This window comes from Zootoca vivipara, chromosome 2 (assembly GCF_965207765.1).
Source record: "Zootoca vivipara chromosome 2, rZooViv2.hap1.1, whole genome shotgun sequence".
NCBI lineage: Eukaryota > Metazoa > Chordata > Lepidosauria > Squamata > Lacertidae > Zootoca > Zootoca vivipara.
In genome coordinates this window covers 35,606,446-35,627,327 of record NC_142584.1, presented here as the reverse complement: position 1 = coordinate 35,627,327, position 20,882 = coordinate 35,606,446, and the positions used below count along the sequence as shown (strand labels likewise).

The following is a 20,882-nucleotide window of genomic DNA, read 5'->3' as shown; positions in this document are numbered from 1 at the left end:
TATCCTTGCAAACAGGGGATCTTCAGTATCTTAAGAATGTTGTGTTTGTATGTGACTTTTGAAGCAGAGCATGAAGCAGAGAGTGCTATTCATTCATTTCCAGCTTTTCTGTAGACCACAGTAGGCTAGAATCTTTCTTTATGCGGCAGGGCTTCAGTCCTCTAGATTTTATTAGGTATTTTGCCATTTATGCATTTAAAACTCTTAAAACTCCAAGATTAACAATAAACCAAAATAAAAAGCAAGCCTTTGGGAGATATCTGGAACTTCACCATCCTCCCTGCCCCTTTAGAGGAAGTGCTTCTGTTTCAAATATTCTCTTTCTGCCACTCGCTTTTTGTGACAGAATATCACGTAATTTCTTATTTTGTCTTGCACTTGCAGCTCTTTCAGTACATTGTTGGAGTTGCTTACTTGTTGATTGCTATAGCACAGGAATAGACTTCCTGGTGCCCTCCAGATATTGCTGGACTCCAACTCCCAGCATCCCTCATGCTAGGGCTCATGAAAGTTGGGGGTCCAACAGCATTTGGAGGGTATTTGCCTGCAACATGCTTCACAGTTTTGGGTGTCTTTGGGACACGCCCCCCTCCAATGTTTTATTTGTTTCTTTTAAAGCATTGAAAGACCGCTTAGTATCTTAAAAATATCTGAACAGTATACAGTATAAAAGAACAAATATAAATAAAATAAAAACACAGCCTAAAACCAATAGAACGGTTGCATAAAAATGAGTAAAAGTAAATAAACCAGAGATTCAGGGGATTCGGTCACATAAAATAGTCAGTTCTTATGGGTCAGCTTTACAAAAAGATACATTTTTACAAGATGTCTCAAGCAACTGATGGCTGCTTCGTCACATGTGGCAGAGGGGAAGGCATTCCACAGTATAGGGGCAACAGCAGAAAAAACCCCATTTGGGGGTCGCTACCCTATGATATTCAGTAGGGTGCAGTGCCATGAGTAGAATTTCTGCAGATGATCTACATGATCTTATAGTTCTTTGCAGGAGCAGGCAGTCTTTCAGGTAACAGAGTCAGGGCTTTTTACGTAAAGAACAAAACCTTGAACATGGCTTGATAGCTGATCAGCAGCAAGTGTAGTTCCCTCCGCTTAGGTGTAATATGTGCACATCCAGGTGCCCCACTGAGTAACCTGGCCACAACATTCTGAGCCAGCTGCTGCTTCTGGACCAATCCCAAGAGAAGCCCCATTACAGTTGTGCAATCATGAGGTTACCAGTGCATGAATCACAGGGGCTGTGCTATCTCTGTAAGGCTTTTAAATGTGTGGGCTGAGATCAGCCTGTGCAGCTTAGCTGTTCTTAGGTTAACAGTTACATCTACATATACAAAAATGTAAGCAGAGGTCACAGCCTTTCTCCGTAACTGCTGAACCGTAATGTAACAAATTTGGCCACAATGTTCCATGCCCATCAGGGAGGGCATTTAAAAATTTCCAAAAAGCCACACCTTTCACACCTAAAATAATGATTAAACACAAAAAGTGGCACCCAAATTAGACGTCACCACCAGAAGCTCTGAAAACTCCAGCAGCATCCAATAGAAAGGCAGATCGCACCTTGCCTCCTCCAAAGCTGCGCTGCCAGATGACGTCACAAAATTCCACAGCAACCAACTGAAAACAGTCCTTTTGCAGCAACAAGGCCCAGCTTTTTCAATAGGCCACAGCACTGCCAAGCAGGGGAAACTGAGTAGGGCGCACCATTGGGTAGGCCACAGGCAAAAATTAACAGAATAGGGCCTTTCACAACAGGGGGGGCACAGGGATGAGGCACAACAAAGGGAGGGGGAACACATAGCCATGGAGAGGGAGGGAGGACCCTGAGTCAGCCAAAGCTGTGTGTGGGGGTAAGGGGAACAGGGAAAACTGAGTAGGCCGCAGCATTGCCCAGCAGGGAAAACTGAGTAGGCCTCACCTTTGCCCAGTAGGCCACAGGCAAAAACAAACAGAATATGGGCCTTTCACAGGGTGGGGGAATCACAGGGATGAGGCACGACAACGGGAGGGGGGGAATCACATAGCCATGGGGGGGGGAAGGTAGGACCCTGAGTCAGCCAAAGCAGTGGGGGGTGGGGACATTTTCAGGAACACGAGTGGGTGGGGGAGTCTTATTTTTGAAACTTACAGTAGAGGAGTCAGGGTTGGGACAGGGCAGGTGAGGGGACTCTGAAGGGAGACCCTGAAGGTCAATTTAACAGAAAAAGGTCCATTTAACACAAAAACCCACAGGAATGTGTGGCCGGGCCAGCTAGTTGACATTATAAATATATGGTCAGATGCTTGGGAAATCTGTTATTTGTTACAAACTATTTTGTGCCCAGTGAAATTTTTAAAAGCATCAACTATATTTGTGTTCCCTTGTCCATAACTGATTATATATATATATATATATATTTTCTGAGGCAGTGCTGTTTTTCTTGCTCACATTTGAACTGTCTGAAAGGTGAAGCAATTTTCCTCAGAGTGGATGAGTTTGTGTGACTTTGCATTTTTTAAACATACTTTTTATTAATTTTACAAACTGCAAAAAAGAAAACGGTACATACATAAACACCTTTTCCACCTCCTTCCCACCCACCCACATGGATCCTCCCCTGCCACAGAAGTATCTCATGTAGGTGAACAGTCAGAGATGGTCCATTTTATGCTTGGATTTCTGTCCTCCTCCCCCTCCCCTGACCCCAAAGCCCCCCCCCCCCTGCCACCAGGGAGCTCCAGCAAACCAGGGCAGTACGCAGGAGGACATCCATCCAACCATCTATTGTCATACCAAAAAAAGAAAAAAATTGAAATAGGAAAAAAGAGAAAAAAGAAAGAGCAAAAAAAGAGAAAAAGAACAGTGCAAAACAGAAAAAAAAAATTCTTACATTCATAATTGTAAAACCATATTTTGTGGGCTTCCCCTTCCCCCCCTTCCCCGGTTTTCATCCCTTTTTTATCATCTTTAACAGTTTCTTACTTTATAAAAATACACCTTTATATCTTATACAACTTATAAATCAATTATTATCATTTTCACCTAATGTTCAAATCACTGAAAAATCAAACTCCCATTTTATCTTCCCGTGCCTAAATGACTTTGCATTTTAAGGACATCAAAGAGTGGAGTGTTAAGTCTCCATCTTTCTTTGAGGAATGATTTATTTTATTGATATTTAATATATGTGTAACTGGTATTTCAAATATTTTGTCTAGTGTCTCACAGATATTAGCTATCAGTGCACAGTCCCACTAACAATTTACATTTACATTGATTTATAGCAGCCACAATAGTCTGAAGTATTGATCATCTCCATATGTTCAATACATCCATAATACTGACTGCATTGTGTGGTGTTCCATAGGATTCAATAGGGAAAAACATGGAGTAGCACTGTGTTTATTGATATTGTGCCTGGATGAAGCCTAATGTGAGCAAACTGGATCAGAAATCTTCTATCCTAATTGTATAAATATTCTAAATGACTTGCTTGTTCAAAGTTTCTTATAGAATCCTGCCAGACAGTTGAGTCTGGCGATATCTTTGCCCAGTGTTCTGGGCAAATGATGGAAAAGATTAGGAGGAAGATTATGATGGAAAAGATTTTGATGTCACAGTTGGTGTGCTTCAGAGTCGCTTTGGGTAGACATCAGTGTATTTTGAGGTTTCTGTCCTTTTTCTCCTGTCCACATCCAGTGAGAGGATGTGGACATCTAGGAACATGGTGTGAGTGTCTTGTTATATCTGCATGGTGAGAAGGGTTTTGCTCCTGTATGCTATTTTTATTATGAAACATGGAGTAGCCTATCTGAGGCAAAATGGGCAGGTGTCACCCACCTGCCAAAGCCTTGCTTACCAGGTTCACATGACAACCACTTCCAATGACAAGGATACTTGACTAGTAGCAATGAAGTTCTTTCTCAATGGTTTTGTTATATTGTGGAGAGTCTTTGTTGTGGGTATTTGGGAATGTGACAATATTCTAAGGACCAGAGGATTGCCTTTATCTAGTTTCACTTTCCATTCCTGTTGGTAGTTTTAGTTTTGTACAGGCAGTATCCAGTGACCCTCATAATCTGCAGACATAGTCTAAGTAGAGCTAGTCTAACCTGATGTTCGCCAGGGGTCTCGCTGATGCCCCTCCCCCTTGCAAAATGCAATAGCTTAGAAACACATTTTTAAACACTGACTTGAGCCAAGTCCTCTTGGCCACTTCACAGGGCAGAAATTATTTGAAATGTGTAGGCTACACAATACTACTTAAAATAGCCTATAACGAGTGGAAGTGGGGAGGGGGAGAGATTAATGGCTTAAAACAAAATAATGAAAAGGTCATTCAGACCGTAATTGTCAAACCCTCCCTGTGCTGTCTCATATCCATATCAATTCTGTTTGATGGTGACTCAGAAAATGATCCCTGGCATTTATCTTTCCCTCAGACTTTATGAAAAATTGATTGACTCCTTTTGCCCAAGAAGTTGCATTAAATAAGAAATAAAATGTTGTTTATGGGCAACTTTGCCTTCTAGCAATCAGACAGGGCCAGTTTTATAAGAACAGGGCATCAATTTTTAATACCGCAAAGTACCTGCATATTTGACATGGCAAACTGAAATCTTTGGATATTATCCTCTCTGGAATGATTCCTGGAGTTAAACAGAAACAGCAGGCCCTGTTTCCCACTGTTCCCACCTCTTTTCACCCTCCAATAATACTTGTGAGCTCTGAATGAGAGGATGATAACATTTGGGGGGGGGGGTTCTGATTAAGAGGGTGTTTGTGAGCTTGCTTTCAGATATGGGCTGGCTCCTAGGTTGGCCAGGTGCAAAATAGGACTGTGCTTTTGAACCTTTAAGAGTTCTATAAATGAGGACATTTCACCCAGGTATAATTTGCATGACAATCTTTGTACACATGTTTGGGATTTACTAAGCAATGAACAAGTCTGCTGTAAATAGTATGAGAGTCCTCCTGCAAACACTGCAGTCTATGGTAGCAAAGCTTAAGGGTACTACAGGACCCAGCTCTATGCCTGGACTGTTGGGTTTAGGTTGTGGCTTTGATCCTTTCTTCATTTTCATCTGGTAAAGAGAAAGCTGGAACCTTCTCCTTCCCTGGTTTTTGGATAAGGAAGCTGCCTCAGGTCCAAAGGCTGGTCAGTGTTGGCCCACTGTTGTCTTACTCAGACTGGCAGCAGCTCTTTAGAGCCTTGGGCATCTGAGCACAGGACTTTCTGCATGCAAAACATGTTCTATACCACTGCGCTGTCGTCCCTCCACCACCACCCCAATATTTTTGTTTGTCTCTTGTGCTCACAATGCATGCATCTATAGAGACATCAGCTCTTAACGTTGAAGACTGTTGAAGAGCTGTCAGCTCTTAGTGAGTTTCCTGGGAAATTTCGAAATGGAAAAAATGCCAATGCAAATTAGGGGAATTCGCATAGGGGGATTTGCATCATATATTTTTTCAGTTTGCATCAGAATTTTTTCTGGTGTCATGGAGAGTGATTTAATTTAGCTTGCTCATTTTATTTGTATTTAGTATGTGAAGCAAAAAAAATTCAAAACTGCCCAACTTTCCTAATTTTGTATTTGCAACTGGCATTCATTCATTGCTACTAATTAGCACTAGTGAAACTATCAAGTTCAAATGCCCGTTAAGTTAGAGGTGCCATGAACCCTGAACAGACAAAACCTATTTTCGTTATACTTTGCCCACATGGGCTGGAGAAAATGCAGAGCTTATCAAAATGTGTTGAAATGTACTTTTGTTTGTTTTGCATAGATATTCTTGACTGGAAAAAAATCCTGTACAAAGATCAAGTTTTGGAAAAATGAGAGACACGGCAGCTCATTTTATTTATTTGCTTGTAAACTTTATATTCTGCCCTCCATTTCCAAGTGATTCTAGGGGATGCCCATCAGTTCAACAGTTCTCTTGGCCAACTTTAGCCAGGAGCTCATTCATGTTAGACCCAATAAAAAAGAAACTGCCTGAAGAATGGAGACCTCCTCTGTTTTGTCCAGATTTCCCTACTCTTACAATTTATCACCCCTTCCTCTGAGCACAGATTAGTTGAGGGAGCGGCATGTGGTCAGTGTACCAACTTCAGGCTAATTTGGAAGGGTTGTGGCCTTGCGGAACTGCCATTCTAGCACCTTGCCTCAGCCATAAACTCATTCCAACTTAAAAGGGAAAGTGACCCAGATGCATTGTTGCACACAAGTCTTCAATTATACAATGTCCTGTAAGAATCAGATAAAGCAATAACACAGAAAAAGGTCATAACAACACCAGCTATGTCATGAATAGCAGCCACAAGTAGCGGCCAGAGACTTGATCCAGTCTAGGACTAGAGCGATGAAGAGATAGAAATGCTGCTGGCTATGAGTCCTTTTGTAGTGTGTTCCAAGCAGCTGTCAACTGCTCAGACTTTGAACGACTGGGACCTCCCAAAGGAAAATAAAACCTTCAGAGTGGCCAGCTGTAAGAAAACAGTGGATCTTTGAGGATGCACGGCTGAGGGAAACATGAACAAACGTACCGTAGAAGATAATCGGGTTTATTTCTCTGCAGACTAATGTTCTGCAGAAGGGATAGAGATAAATAGTGCTTCATTTGAGGCGTGTCATGAACTCGATGAACTTCAGCTAATTAGTTTAAACAAATGAATAAAAGCAGCAAAGTACTAGGTATGCAGAAGTATGAAAGTACTTTTGCGGAAGACTACTCCTACAGCTTGTTAGACATAATTATATTTCTTCTGCTGGCAATGGTGTCATTCTCATTTCTTTTCTCTGAGCCCCGCTGGTTGTAAAAATTAATGGCATCAAAATATCAAGGCTTGGATCCTAAGGTAACTTAAGATAGCTCATGTAAGAAACGTTTCCCATCCCCTCCTTCCAACTGCAGCCACCTGTGACTTCTGAAAAACCTTTAGGAGACCTTCCTGAACAACGTGGAATGGGGCATGCAGGTTTGCAGAAGGGAGGAGGGGACAGGACACTTCCTTACGTTAGGATTCAAGCCCCCACCCTCAGCACCCTCTAGTCATTCCCACATTGTTCAGGAGGGGACCCTGAATCTCCAGATATGCTTTTGGGGGAGGGTGCAAGGAACTGCATGTTCCAACGGGGAAAGGAAACTTTCTGTGAAATTTCCTAAGGAACTTTTTTTTTAGACCCAAGAATTACAGACTTATATCCACAGTGGTTCCTTCTTCTAATTATATTTTGTCAGATAGATAACGGTTAGTTCAGGTCCAGTAGGGTAGATCAGGATTCCACCCAGGCATCTGTCTTCTTTCCTGACTCACATCTGTTACCCAAATATGCTTCCCCAACTAAGTAACCATGTACCTTGTGTACCAGGTGTGTGTGTCACAATTGTACCTTTGCCACCTGTATTTCCTGTCTGCCTTTCCAGACTTTCCAATACAGTTTCCTCATAGTGTCCCTTGTTCCTTAGGGGAGCAGTGACTGTTGGGTCCTGTATACAGTGGTACCTTGGGTTACAAACGCTTCAGGTTACAAACTCCGCTAACCCAGAAATAGTACCTCAGGTTAAGAACTTTGCTTCAGGATGAGAACAGAAATTGTGCTCCAGCAGCGCGGCAGCAGCAGGAGGCCCCATTAGCTAAAGTGGTGCTTCAGGTTAAGAACAGTTTCAGGTTAATAACGGACCTCTGGAATGAATTAAGTTCTTAACCAGAGGTACCACTGTACTCATTTTGATAGCTGGAATCTTTACTGTGGCTCAATTCATAGAGATGATCCCTCAAATCATGGTTGGGGAGGATTCCAAAATGAGTCATGGGCTTCTGTGCTTCCTTCTTCAATTATTACCTGTTATGCATGGCCTCTCTCTCTCTGCCTCTCTCTCTCTGCCTCTGCCCCCCCCCCTCTGTTTAGTGCCAGCTATTCATAATTGGTTGTCCTATCTGTGGTGGACTGTGGTTAGCTTTTGCTCTCTAAATCTCAGAATTCATTTTTCAAATTGGGGTTCTGGAGGATGAGTGCTAAACATGGTTTGCCAACCATCACTTGAGGGAAGAAAGGAACATATGGTTTGTTCACAATCATCCAACCCAAGGAGGGGACCTGCCACCTTCCAGATGTCACCTAACCAGCAACGCCAATGACCAGGGATGATGGGAGTTATAGTCCAGCAACATTTGGAGGGCCACAGGCTCCCCATCGCTGCTCCAAACCATGACCCATCTGTTCTGAGAACTGAATAAACTGATTATACATAGGTTAATAATAAAAAGTGTTTTACTCAATTTCTCAGCATATTCCTTCGTAGCTAGGACAGAGTTCAGCTAGCCAATATGCACTGTATGTTTATTTTCCTATATGACTGATTTTATGTTCTTTCCCAGTTTCTCCTTAAGTAAACCTTTTCGATTTGTTGAAGAATATTGGGTTTTGCCTCTGGAATTCAGTATTTTGAACTTAATCCTGCATAAGACCTACCGCTTAGCTCTATGCTATCTTGACTTTAGTCTTCAGTATAAGTGGTATCAGGGTTTGAAAGGTCCATTATTAAGTAGGAAAGGTAGGTGTTTGTGTGTGTGTGAGAGAGAGAATGAAATTGCCATTTCAGTTCCTGAAGATTTGGTGTTTTTAGATATCCTACCATTTGACATCAAGATGGGAATCTTTGCATGAGAAGTACATGAACCTCATGGGATCAACTCCTTCTCAGCAACAAATAATCCTGAAGATTTTTAATACTGGACCATGAGGGCTCCCTGGAGTCTCCCATTCTTTAGCTTTTCATCTCCACTCTGGTCAGGATCCAAGACTGCATAATAATATCACACTTGGATTTACACTTCTTCTTGGCTCCCCGAGTCATTAGACTGTTCTTAATATGCATGTAGCCTTTTCCTGTGTTTTGAATCAAGACGGCACCAAGCATTCTTTCCAAGGTGTAGTGGCTCCAACTCAGCTGTTGTGTTGATCTTAATAGCCTCCAGGTTCTTCAGGAAGCTAAGGATTCTACTGCTACTGTTGACAAACGATTGTTCAAAGAATCTGGAGGCTCACTAAAAGATCTGGGTAATGAGAAACGGGCTGAACAATACCTTTTAGCTGCAGGGCCTGGCAGTGGTAATGCAACCTGAGCTGAGCAATTAATCTAGCACAATTATTTGCAGCATTCCCCTCCTACAGAACACTAGAAAGAGTCTGAATACTTCAGATACTGTAGCAAATTAGTTGCACATCTGATTCTCTAATGAAAGTCAAGAGCCATGTGCTTTGCCAGCAACCTTGTGTAATGCTATGCCTTTAAAAAAAAATTAACCAGGTCATGTCAACACTGGTTGTTTACTAACTTGTCAGTGTCAATTAATGACTCTTTGCATCTAAACTTGCATATACTGAAATAGCAAAGAACTGAATGACACGGTGGTTTTGCATTTCCAAGGTATTGCAGGTTAGACTTTGCTGTCTTTGGATACAAAAAAGTGTGTATGGACAGAAGTTTTGTTCAATGAATACTAAAACAGTTGGTTGTAGGTATTGTAACTGTGTATGTTGAATGAAGAGGATGACTAATAAAACCACCTTCACACATACACATGTATCCAAAGAGTCACTACATTGTATTTATTAGAGGGTGGGTGGTGAAGATGTACTACAAAGAGAAGAAGGAAGGAAGGAACAGATGAGACAGGAATATAGCATTAGGAATGCCAGGTAGCATCAGGACATTTTGACATGATAATGTCAAAGCAATTACCTTTACAATGGAGAAATTACATTTTCCAGATTTCATCTTTTGACTAGTCACAACCTACAGTTCCCTTGTGATGAGTTCTTATCATTTGGGAAGCAGCCATAATTGTAAACTGTAGCAGAGGGAAAGAAGGGAAGTGGGCTACTCTCAGCTCTGCTAATGGCCACTTACCATTGGCTTCATTTGCAGCCTGGCACGCTCAAGACTGCAGCTCAAGACGAGGGCTAACATCCTGCCCTGCACAACCATTGGAGGGCATCAGAGCCTCCTCCCATGGCCACATGGGATACTGGGTTCTGCCAGTTTGAATCACCCAATCAGCCAATCACAGGCTGACAGGCTCACTTGGTCGTAATGACGGACCTGACTGGGGACCCCTGTCCTGAGACTTCACTTGGGTCCATTTGCCTTCTATATAGGGTAAGCTGCACCAGTGCCAGTTAGCTAGCTTCATCACACACTGTTTTGGGGGTTCTTCACATACTCCAGAGTGGTTTGGGCGGAGAAGGGGCGGAGGACTATGGAGGGTGGTAAGCTCTGTTGCACTAGCTATTAATTGAAATTAGTAGACCCATAGAAATGAATGAACATGACTAAGAAAGGTCTACTTTTCAGCTCTATATCAAAGTAAACATCAACCTGGAGAAAACCAGAATTGCCATTTGCTCCAATTCCACACTAAGGAGCAGTTCTGCAGCAGGACAAGAGGAAGTGTGGATAAGCCCTCAGTGAGATTAAGGTTTACAGTTTGTTTGATGGGTCATATAAAGTAAAAGGATTTAGATGTTTAATACTGCAATCCCAATCTCATGCATGTTTTCTCAGAAGTAAACCCTTCTGTGTTTTACTAGGTTTGTCCCAGGTTATTGTGTGTACAGGATTACAGCCACCAAGAAGTGAGAGGTTGTGTGTTTTCATGCTTTCTATTTCCATGGTTTGCATGGGGGTTGCGTGTCGCTTCTACAAAAAAAAAAAAAGTTGTCTCCACATTTGAACCTTCCATGTTTCGCAGGTGGGGCAGGGAAAGATTTGAAAGTAACAGGCAGGAAAGCAGGCAAAGTTCTTCTTTGGTTTGGACCTTACAGAGGAGTACAGAATCAGCACTTTATATACATGAAGTAGTTAAAAGACTAATGGAGAAGATAAAGTGGACTTTCCTTCAGCCACAGAAAATGAAACAAATGCAGACTGACAGGTTGAATAGAAGCTATACATTTAAAGCATATCCTCCCTCACAAAGAATCTTAGGAACTGTACTTAACTCCTCACAGAGTTACAGTACCCAACACCTTTAAAAGAATTCAGTTCCAAGGATTGTTGGGTGGGTGGAGTAATGTGCTTTTAATGCAGGGGTCCCCAAACTAAGGCCCGGGGGCCGGATGTGGCCCAATCGCCTTCTAAATCCGGCCCGCGGACAGTACAGGAATCAGCATGTTTTTACATGATTAGAATGTGTCCTTTTATTTAAAATGCATCTCTGGGTTATTTGTGGGGCCTGCCTGGTGTTTTTACATGATTAGAATGTGTGCTTTTATTTAAAATGAAGCTCTGGGTTATTTGTGGGGCATAGGAATTTGTTCATATTTTTTTCCAAAATATAGTCCGGCCCCCCACAAGGTCTGAGGGACAGTGGACAGCCCCCTGCTGAAAAAGTTTGCTGACCCCTGTTTTAATGTATAGTATGTAAGTAGCCTTAAAATCAGCTAAAGAAGAAACTTCCTCATGTGGACTGTCTTATTTATCTAAGAGATTGGGTAAGGTTCTGATAGAGAATGTTTATATGACTGGTGATTTGCATTTATTATGTATTTGTGTATGTGCATGCCTGTGTATGGACTGCTTTCAACATAACATTTTATGTTATGCTTTTTTAAAAAATGAATGGTGTGAACACATGTTTGTTGAACCAGTGTGTAGAAAGTGATCATTAACACAGCTTTTCCAGACCTAGCCCCCATTAATGCAGGGGGGGGGGGACACACACAACAGGAACCTGTCTCTATCTGGGAAATACATATATTTGCATATTGCATATTCCTAGGAACCCTTAAATCTGTCAGCATGATGCTATACATTTGATTTGGATAGCTTTTGAGCTGTCTTTCAAACTGTATGCTATATGATTCTGTAGGAGAAATTGCCACATTTTTATTTTTGGCATGAGGTTTGGTAAGAGTTTTGATTCCCCCCCCCCCCAGCTTCCTATAATGCATTCTTTCTTGTACCATACTAAGACTCGTTCAGTAAGACTGTGATTGCCCAGCTGCTGTTTCACGATGCATTTTTCTTTCTCCACTGCAAAGTGCACTTTGTATGTGAACAAGGAGCAGTGCAGTGGGCAAGTTGCAGAGTTTGGTTTAAGCAGCAGAAACCTGAGCTGTAATGAGAGGGGACATGTGCGGTCTCTGCTGTGATGTTCTCCTCCCCTGGCACAGCCACTTGTAACAAGTTTTACGGGAATTGATAAAGTCAGACAGCTGGATGGAAGAGCTTAAATATGCCAAACTTAAACATGCGATTGAGGACATAAATAACTACATTCCTGCTTTCATGTTTATTGTACAATTGCAACACAACCATATTTGGAATAACTGTTCTAATATTTGAATGCAAGATGATTGGAGTTTAGCTATTATGTTTTGAATAAATTATTGTGGAAATTGAACATTTCACATGGCCATTATTTCTTCCATATTCACCAGTGACACCAATCCATAAGCTTAGGAGACAATATTGTCTTGTGGTTGGAACACAGGAGCTGTGAATATTAAGTTTAAATACTGTTTTCGACAGAGCACCCTCACTGATCTTAAGCAAGTCCCTGCTTTCCTCTTTCCATTCACATTCTGAAAAAAAGAAAAACATCTTTGTCCAAGGAGAGAAGAGCTGGAAATTTTTGGAAGTTATCACTCCCTTTGAAGAAGCACCATGAACAGTCAAACAGAAAGTGTTGTTGTTGTTTAGTTGTTTAGTCGTGTCTGACTCTTCGTGACCCCATGGACCATAGCACGCCAGGCACTCCTGTCCACTGCCTCCCGCAGTTTGGTCAAACTCATGTTCGTAGCTTCGAGAACACTGTCCAACCATCTCGTCCTCTGTCGTCCCCTTCTCCTAGTGCCCTCAATCTTTCCCAACATCAGGGTCTTTTCCAGGGAGTCTTCTCTTCTCATGAGGTGGCCAAAGTATTGGAGCCTCAGCTTCACGAACTGTCCTTCAGAAAGTGTACTGTTGCTTATTCTTTTCCAAGAAGTTAGAATTCCAAAGAATGGTAAGAAAGTTCAAAAGAAGTGCACATATCCAGTGCACAATTGTAATATTTACCACGAACGTAAAAGCTTAAGAAGAGCCTTCTGGATCAGGCCAATGGCCCATGTAGTCCAGCATCATGTTCTCACAGTGGCCAACCAATGTCTGTGGGAAACCAGCAAGCAGGACCTGAGCACAAGAGAACTGTCACCTCCTGTGGCTTCCAGCAACTGGTATTCAGAAGCACTACTTTCTCCGACCAATGGCTAGTACTGATAGCATTATACTCCATGAGACTCTTAATCTCAGGGTCGTGGGTCCCAGTACACCTGAAATTTGTACATTAATGCAAATCTGAAACTACTGAGTTTCTAGACACATACCAATAGCTTGCTGGGCATTTTTATAATTAAAACATCAACACCTTTATAGCTCTGTAGATGGAAGACTGACAACCCTGAGCCCTTCTCAACCCATCTCATCTCACCTTTCACTCCTTTGGCACCTGCTTCTTCTTCTTTTCCTCTTAACCAGACTGCTCTATATGGCTCTCAGATTTCTACATCTCAGATCCAGTAGCAGAGCATTTATATATGGGATAGTCTACATCCTTAGGGCATCCTTGTACTGTATGTGAAATTGCCTGTCATAGAATCATAGAGTTGGAAGAGACCACAAGGTTCCATGGTTCCATGGTGTAATGGTTAGCACTCTGGACTCTGAATCCAGCGATCTGAGTTCAAATCTCGGTGGAACCTGCGGATCTCCTAGTTTTAGGGACCCAGGTGGCGCTGTGGGTTAAACCACTGAGCCTAGGGCATGCTGATCAGAAGGTCGGCGGTTCGAATCCCTGTGACGGGGTGAGCTCCCGTTGCTTGGTCCCAGCTCCTGCCAACCTAGCAGTTCGAAAGCACGTCAAAATGCAAGTAGATAAATAGGAACCGCTACAGCGGGAAGGTAAACGGCGTTTCCATGTGCTGCTCTGGTTTGCCAGAAGTGGCTTTGTCATGCTGGCCACATGACCTGGAAGCTATACGCTGGCTCCCTCGGCCAATAATGCGAGATGAGCGCGCAACCCTAGAGTCGGTCACGACTGGACCTAATGGTCAGGGGTCCCTTTACCTTTACAAGGGCCATCCAGTCCAACCCCCTGCCAAGCAGGAAACACCATCAAAGCATTCTTGACATATGCCTGTCAAGCCTCTGCTTAAAGACCTCCAAAGAAGGAGACTCCACCACACTCCTTGGTAGCAAATTCCACTGCTGAATTAGTTCTTCCTAATGTTCTTCCTAATGTTTAGGTGGAATCTTCTTTCTTGCTCTGTGTCCACTTCTCTGGAGCAGCAGAAAACAACCTCTCACCCTCTTCTATATATTTGAACATGGCTATCATATCACCCCTTAACCTTCTCTTCTCCAGGCTAAACATACCCAGCTCCCTAAGCCGTTCCTCATAAGGCATCGTTTCCAGGCCTTTGACCATTTTAGTTGCCCTCCTCTGGACATGTTCCAGCTTGTCAGTGTCAAGAGTTCTGACTGGGTTGTGATTCTGCAGGAAGGAATGCAAAATCTATACTCTCATATTTCTGATTAAATAAGTATTTTTGATGAAAGTGGGGATTTTTAAAGAGCTTTTAATTTGTTCATTTGGGAATTCATTCCCATCTTATCCCAAGGACTTGAGATATAATTATATTTTCCTTTGAGTCCAACAAGACTAAAGGTGTGGGAAATTTATAGCCCTCCAGATGTTGCTGAACTACAAATCCAGTAAGCCCCAGCAAGCATGGCCAATGGTCAAGGATGATGGGAGATGTAGTTAATCAACATTTGGAGGGCCGAAGGTTCCCCATAACTAACTTACTGTAATATTTAATGTCATCCTTAGTATCCATTCAGGGAGGGGGATCTCTGGTCTTCCGAATAGATTTCTTTTTACTCCAGCTGCCATCAGCCCCGGCCAGCATAACCAATGGTCAGGTATGATAGGTGTTGTAGTCGAATAGCAGCTGGGGGACCACAGGCTCTCCATCCCTGATCCATGCCCTATTTGCCCAGCTAGCGTGCCAACCTGTGAGTCACGATAATTCTCATTTTTAGTTCTTGGAGCACCTAATATGGCAAAAACATATGGTAGCAAAATCAATAATAGTCAATCAGGTAAAGGTAAAGGGACCCCTGACCATTAGGTCCAGTCGTGACCGACTCTGGGGTTGCGCGCTCATCTTGCATTATTGGCCGAGGGAGCTGGCATACAGCTTCCAGGTCATGTGGCCAGCATGACAAAGCCGCTTCTGGCAAACCAGAGCAGCACATGGAAACGCCGTTTACCTTCCCGCTGTAGCGGTTCCTATTTATCTACTTGCTTTTTGACGTGCTTTCGAACTGCTAGGTTGGCAGGAGCTGGGACCAAGCAACGGGAGCTCACCCCGTCACAGGGATTCGAACCGTCGACCTTCTGATCAGCAAGCGCTAGGCTCAGTGGTTTAACCACAGCGCCACCTGGGTCCCTTATAATAGTCAATCAGTGTCATAAATAAATGCTTGTTTCTGAGAAACAGAAAAGCAAATTAAATTGGTGGTGTGGAGTGAAGCTTAGATAGGAAATGGCTTCTGCAAAAGGGCGTCAGCATTAGAGGTTTTTGTTCTCCTCCTTGGCAAATAACTGATTGCGCCCATTCTTCCAGCACTGCCCATTGCATACTTCAGCAGTTCTGCAAAATGGAGTAGGACAAGATCAATGAAAGCATTAAGGTTTAAACCATTTCAAAGAAAAATCTTTTACCCTGGGAAGCAGAGGGTTAAATAGTAACCTTTTCAATGACCCTACCTCTGTTTTCTCCACATTTTCCTCTTGCTCAGACTGAAGCCAAGCTTTGGCAGGGATATCCTTTCCATTACCGTTTAAAAGACTGAGCTCTGCAATTAATTTCCCTCATTCTATTGTCTCAAAAATGTTGGTCAACTGAGAGAATAATTAACCTTCTGGACTCGATTTCCAGCACACGCTGCAGGGCTGAGCGGCACGCCGGACTGAGGCAGACGGACTGTAGGCCTGGCTTTCATTATGAAGGAAGTGGGACTTAATGGCATGTCAGTTGGAACCTTCTCCTGGGCAAATGCATGCATGCACGTGCGCACACACACACACACCACTTTCTGACCACATTCTTGCACATGAATAGGATCTTGCAACCAACATCGTCACATGTGTGTGTGTGTGTGTGTGTGTGTGTGTGTGTGTGTGTGTGTGTTTGTGCATGTGCGAACATACACGCACAAAGCTCCAAAGTACATTAACTTTTGTAAATCCATTGATTCACTTTCTTCAGCTTGCAGGTATACATTTATCCATTTACTTATACACAACTTATTTTTTTAAAAAAACTCCCATCTACACACACATCGTTCTCATCAATACACATTCACTCACTACTATGCTGACACTAGCATTTTCCCATACACGCATCATTTCAAGTCTTTCTCACATTGGCATTAAGAAAAGCCCCTGTTGTGAGTGCACATACTAAGTGACTGTAGGTTTGTGGTGTTGACACACAAATATGCCCACCAGTGGTGGCTGATGCCCGCTGGGACTGCTGGGGCAGAAAGCAGTGAGGCCAACAGTAGTTGGAGCCAGAGCCAAATTACTGGCAGAAACAAATAATTCTAGTTTTGTCTCCATACTCCTTCCTGTTGAGTTTTACAAAGCCAACACAGAGGAGGAGGAGGAGGAGGAGGAGGAGGAGGAGGAGGAGGAGGAGGAGGAGGAGGTGGTGGAGGAGGAGGAGGGCTGGCTGAAGATAGACTGGGGTTGGTGGGGCAGTGCTTCATTTGCACTAATGGACCAGGTTCTACTGATACCCATCAAACTATAGATGACTTCCAGTGTTGGCAACTGGCTTCTATCATGGAAATCCACTTATTTAATGGGATCTCCAGTTTCTCTTCTCCCCATCCAGCCCCTGCATGCTCCCCAAATCTACTCCAAAAGGCCTTCCAACTCTCTGAAGCAGATTTTGGGGCTATGTTGGGGGGCTTCGGTGGGGGGAAAGGAAGGAGATTGCATCTCAACCAACAGCCTCACACTTTTTACTCCCACACATTATGACAATAAATTTTCTTGAAGTATCTCTCTGTACATTGGTTATACGTTGCCAAAAGCAAGACCTGTTGTTATGCATTCATTAGTGATCTTCAATGAACCCAGCATCCTTAAAATTGGACAAATAACATATCTTTGCTTGCTAACAAACTTTACTACAGCCTGACCCAAAGATGTGGCAGTGGGATCAAATGCTATCCTATGGCTAATAGTAAAGCAAACAATAACATAACTACCTTCCCAACTCCTTTGAGTAAGGTCAGAACGATGGATTGGAGCTACAGACAGGCTGGACTATGGCCAATACTATAAGGTGATAAGAAGCAAGTTGCTGTGCTAGAGAGTCATTGTGTATGATCCTACATGACTCTTTTATCTTCCAATACTTTCCATTCCTTTTAAATATATCTTGTGCTTAGTTTTCTTTATCCTCTGGGATGCGTTTGCTTGCTTGCTTGCTTGTTTGTTTCAGGGTTGAGGATGTTATGGCCCTCTAGACTTCAACTCCCAAAAGCCTCAGCCAGCATGGCCCATGGTCACGGATGATGGGAATTATAGTCCAGCAATATCTGGAGGGCCACAGGTTGACCACCTCTGTCTTTTAAGGAAAATATTTTATTTTCAAACCAACTTTCCTCCAAGGAGCTTGAAGTGGCTCACATGGACATCCCTTCCCATTTTTATCCTCCACTGCAATTCTGTAAGGTATGGTAGACCGTGATGACTAGCCTAAGGTCACCCAGTGGGCTTCATAGCTGAGTGGGGATCTGAACCTGGGGCTCTCCAGTCTTAGGCCACTGCTCTAACCACTACAGGCATTGTGGAGGAAGGTGGGCATTAGGACAATAAAACTGGTGAGGATAACAAAGCAAACCGAGTATGGCAGAGGGGGTTCTTGCCCTGCTTGGCTGTTGCTTTTCACCCCGATACAACTCAATAATAAATCACAGGAGCTTGGGGACTTATGCCTGTTGTGCATGCAACCCTGCTCTCTGTTCTAAACACCCAGTGCCGTTTCTCTTTCTGCATAGCTAACTAGCTAACTAGCTAACTAACTAACTCGGAACAGCCAGTTGAATTTGTTGACACATCTCAGAAAGATTGCTCCGATAAATGTACTGAATCTAAAACAAAGGCTGAGAGCATGAAATCCCTAACAGGGGTTTAGATCAAAGATAACATAATAGTACACAGAGCACTCAGAGATGTTGGGAGCCCTTCCAAAACCATGTAACGTTCTTATTCGTCAGTGTTGCAGACAGCATTCAGGGGGCTGAAGGAGCTGACAAGATCTCGATTCCTGGATCTGTTCTGGTCTTCCGTACCATAACCCTACATTGTTTCCAGTACCATGTCAGTGCCCTGCTTTGATACCACAATAGCATGGCCTCAGCTTAAGCACAGTCACATATATCTAGGAATGAAATCTAAAGGGCACGTGCTGGTAAATAGTAGGAAACGTCCCTTTGCTCTCCCTGCCCATGCATACTAGTGGTCTGTTGTAATGCTGCTTGCTTGAGTCTCTTGCCTCTGCCATGATTCCTTGTAAAGTGAGATTAGTTATGGAGGAGGAGAGAGAATGGTGTGTTTTGTGGAGACCCAAAGAGAATGGTGAATCTTTGTGGGAAGCAGGGATGAAAAATTGCTGGATAACCATGGTGGTCTTTATGAGCTGTTTACAAGTTTATGCTGTCAGAGCACAAAAAGACTAGTTCTCATATGTGACAGCCATGGCTTGTTTGTGTTGGGAATAAGGTTTGCAAAAGGGGCTCTGATTTGTTGCATCAGGCCCTTTGAGCCAAGAAGAGATTGTTTATCTTCACCTGCCCTACTTTCACTGCAGTTTCTTCCATTCCCAAGTGTGACAATTCATGATCAAAATTTGAAGGTTCCAAGGTGAGAACTGGTGTTTTCCGAATGTAGAATTCAAGAGAAATTTCGTAGTTCTACCCTCAACCTATTTCACATTGTTTAGGATATACCCATCATTTAGGATGTGCAAATGACCTGGAAGAAAGTGATTAGGCTTGATGCATCATGCCTGTATTGCTCCAAAGAATGACAGAATGAGCTTGCCAAGTCCTCAGCTAGTGTTAATGTGTGTTGCCCGGTCAGTTCCACTGGAGTAATGCTGATTGGCACCACCAGAGAATCTGAGCCATGGTCTTAATTGATATTCTGCTTTGACTTTCTCAGCGCCAGCCATTTCTACTCTCTGGCATGTCAGTTCTATTTTACTGCCTTGGCTGCTCTGCAAGGCAATCAGAGCTGTTTGCTGGGAAGCATAGTACACTCCCTATTTTATGCCAGAACACAAGGTGAGCTGTAATTTATTTAATGCTAACTAGTATTGTATTTGACTTCTTAGATGACAAGTTTTCAGTATAATTGCCAAGCCCAGAGATGGGCTCTGTTTTAACCCAATATTTGAACATTTAGGGGAGGGGTGGTGTAATGGAAGCAGCAACCATAACATATAATAATCGGGGGGTGTGCGTGTGCGCGCACTTGGTTTCTTGAAACAATATCACACAGCCAGATCTTAAACATATTTTAAAGGGCTAGAGGTTTCCTCTGCTTATGCCCTGAAATTCTTAGGGCTATCAGTGGTGGGCAAACAAACTAGGGAAATGTACATATCAATCAATGGCTTTCCATGGAGAATAGGCTGGTCAAGGAAGATCTTTCTCTTTCCACAATCTACAGAGTATTGGGGTCTCAATTGTTTCCTGTCCACTTTGTTTCACTTGGTACTGGGAACTCAATGTTCCATTGGAAAACTTTGTAATTTTGCTATATTTGTATTAACAGTCAAGTCTTGTGCCAATAAAGGTCAAAACAAAAACAAAAAAACAGCCAAGCCCCTATTGTTCTTATTGTTTGTTTGTTTTAAAACGATACCTTGCAGAAAAATGTACTACAGGAAGTTTTGCCAGAAATTTAGAGCTGTATTAAGCACCAGCAGAGATGTTTCAAACATTTTAAAATACAAATTGTACTACATTTTGAGAAAGTAGTCATTGGATCATCATCATAGCCAGTTCTACATAATGAGTAATAGAGCTGACAGAGACAGAGACAGAGAGGTGTTTGTGTGTTTATATATTGAAAGATAACAGCACAGATACACTGCTGGGGTTTTACTAACTGTCTCAATGCAGTTCAATTTCCCTCCCTGTGTGAGCAGTCCTAACTTTTCTCTGGTACTTGTTTACATAGAGGAATGTGTGTTGCGTGAAGTAGGAGAACATGAATTTAGGTTTGACTCAGATAATAGTTATTTAAAAGACGGGAATGCATTGTTGTCTGTAGTAGTGTGTTTACTCTTCTGTGTTTGGTGATCAGATTTTGTGATGTTTTAACAATCTGTATAATGTCTTCTTTTCTGACCAGAGATGACAGTAGGATAGAAATAAATAAATACAATGTTTGTGCAAAGAAGACCTGGCCATGAGACTTCATGTAAAAGTCTCACATAGATTTGGTTGCAGAATTTTTCTTCATCACAGTAAAATGCTCTTTGGGAGCACATCACTTAAATAAGGTTTAGTATTTTTCTCTGGAACAAGCTTAAATTCTAAGGTAAAAGGTAGGATTACATATATACCCACAGGGCTCTGGCACTGGCAAGACAAACTGAGATGTTTAACTTCTCTCCTAGCTGGTGCAATATTGGGCTTTCAAACCCTACTCTTTGGCTTGCTATATTTTCAAACTGTGTTGAGTTTAGAAAAGTGAATTTCTGGTCTAGCCATCACAAACGTACAATGATGAATAGAA

General features: G+C 42.6%; 1 protein-coding gene and 1 non-coding gene across 2 annotated transcripts in view; both read left to right on the top strand.

Moving 5' to 3' along the window:
* The window catches only part of MYOCD (myocardin), a 218,553-nt gene that overhangs the window by 134,780 nt on the left and 62,891 nt on the right, over positions 1-20,882 (top strand). The window lies entirely within an intron of this gene.
* On the top strand, positions 13,684-13,755 carry TRNAQ-CUG (transfer RNA glutamine (anticodon CUG)). The gene has a single exon. It is a non-coding gene; the product is annotated as a tRNA-Gln (tRNA).